Source organism: Agelaius tricolor, unplaced genomic scaffold, assembly GCF_023055355.1.
Source record: "Agelaius tricolor isolate 1412-34295 unplaced genomic scaffold, bAgeTri1.0.p SCAF_3, whole genome shotgun sequence".
In the NCBI taxonomy this organism is placed as follows: Eukaryota; Metazoa; Chordata; class Aves; order Passeriformes; family Icteridae; genus Agelaius; species Agelaius tricolor.
Window position 1 is genome coordinate 44133796 of NW_027269263.1, and position 2528 is coordinate 44136323.

The following is a 2528-nucleotide window of genomic DNA, read 5'->3' on the forward strand; positions in this document are numbered from 1 at the left end:
TGGGCTCTCTGATATAAACTGAAAGAGAACTGTACAACTAGTAGCAGCTGCTATTTGAGATACTATGATTTAAAACAAGGATTAATGTTACAGTTGACATTGCAAAAGGGAGTCAGGTCTATTAATAGATGCTATGGTGTGCGAACTATGTTGGCCTTTCTCCATCTGACAGTATTAGATGTTACAATTTTGGTGATACATTTGAAATATTGTATTCCCTATTTTTATGTGGCTCTATGTGCTAAGAAGAACAGCATTTAAAAACTGTCTTCTTTGCATTGTTAAATTGCACAGAGCTATTTTAAGATGATCAACTTATGTTGCACAAGAAAATCATCATATTGCACTAATGAGGAGCTATTCTTTTCTGATTAGGATGTATACCTCATAATATTAAAAGTTTCTATATTGATAAAATATTCCTATATATATTTTCAGGGCCATTTTTTCAATATTTTCAGATAAAATGCAATGTCACATTCTGCCCCAACTTTATACCATGCTGACCCAGTGAGCCAGATATTAGGACTATGTCAGCTTCTTCTAGCTAAGAAGTGGCCATCACCACTTCAATGAACCAGGAATGCAGTAAAACATTGAGATGAGTACACTGGAAATGAACTTGTAATGTTCCATTGTAAATATGGCTGAGCCCACCATTAATTAGATTATGAAATTATCTTGCTGAACTGCATTTAGCATAATCCAGGCAAATGGAGAGAAAAGCAACTGAAAGAATTAACTTTAGCAGCCACCTCTGAAATATAAACCTGTTTCACACAGCTACAAACAGGAGGAAGGAAGTTGAACGCGTGTTCAACCTTTGTGCAGGACATCTCCCCATGATATGAAATGAAACAGAGGCTTCTTAACCAACTTATTCAGATAGCATTTGACTTTCATTTTCATGGCACTCCATGCATAGAAAGATTCAGTCTTTATAGAACAAAGATCTTGATCTCAAAATGTCACCTTTTTCATCACATAATTTAATGTTTCCTATTTCCCTTGCCTATATCAAAGAGTAAGCTGACACCTCAATCTCATAGTACAGTATAGGTTAGGATATATAGCAAGAATGTCTTCAAATTAACCATGACAGAGACTGACAGCATTAGTAGCATCATCACAGATTTCAGCACAGTTTAGAAACCTAATTCTTCATTTAGGACACTTTGAATCTTTCCTCCTGTTGTTATAGTTTCACTGGTAACTTTAAAGCTCATCTAGGTATGTCTATTTCCAGACAATAAGGTAAATGGCATCTCACCACAAATCATCTTTTCTGATGAAGCATCGCCTCCATCTCCAGGTCTTACCAATGCTCCATCAAAACCCTTCAATAGCCATCCCACCTGCTATTGCAAAAACATTACTAATTCCCTAATCATACTTTGAGACAAAGGAATATCAGAAGAGATTTTAAAAATAGCTTTTCACCATAAACTACACAACTCCTACACTCCAGTAATGTTACTGACTTTGAGCTAGTACTTTACAATGCTGTATTTTTTAACAAAAAGAAAACATGTGGAAACTAGTTTTGCCTCTAGGCTGCATGAAAATAAGTTAAAAACTGGTTAAAGAGAGTTTTAATTTATTGATTAATGTTGTTGCAATTTTTTCTATTCTTAATGCTTGCTGAAACCAAATAGTGATTTGTCTTGGCCCAGTCCAGCACTAATTCAGTTAAGGAGAACCTTTCCAGAGGCTTCAGCAGCTGTTAGGCTAGATATTATGCCCAAACTAACAAAAAAATCACTGCATTCCATCATGCAGTGACAAGGACTCCTTAGGAAGGAAGGATAGGATGCAGAATGTTCTGAAGACAAAGACATATAAAAGACATATTTTTGTTTAAATCAATTACTGCCAGTGACATTAATTAATGGATATTATTCTGTACATCTCTATCCATCTTGCCATTCACTCAGTTCAAATCCTTTACTTCTGTCCTGGGTGTAAATAAGTATGGGAGATGGGAAGAAAAGGTGAGAAAAGGTGTAGTTATTAGTTTAGTCTAGGTGATTGACATCCAAGTGAACACTGATAGACAAAGTCTCCAGTCTTGTGCCATTATCTAGTTAGAGAAAGAACATGTACTTAGTAAGGGCAGTTAAAATAGGAAACAGAAAAATGGTGTGCATGAAATAATATGAAAGAGGGAAAAGATTCTGCCTTTGTACAAGAAAGAAATACCAATGGCTATGAGGGAGACCAACAAGCACAACTGGGAACAGAGGGAGACCACACTCTAGTTGAAAATAATGTCCTATCTACTAGCTTCAGCTTCTTCAGTGCAGAGGGGAAGAGGTTTATGTCTCTTCTCCATTTAATTTGGTTCTTGTCTGAACAGTTTGCACTGAGTTAAACTTTTCCTAGAAGTCCACATATTTTTATTATAAATATACAGAGAGACTTTCACCAAATCAAGCACACATATACCTATAAAGATTGCATTAACACTGTAAAAATAATATAATGAAAAAGAATATCATTTATTCTCTGCATCTTTTAAAATGGTGTTC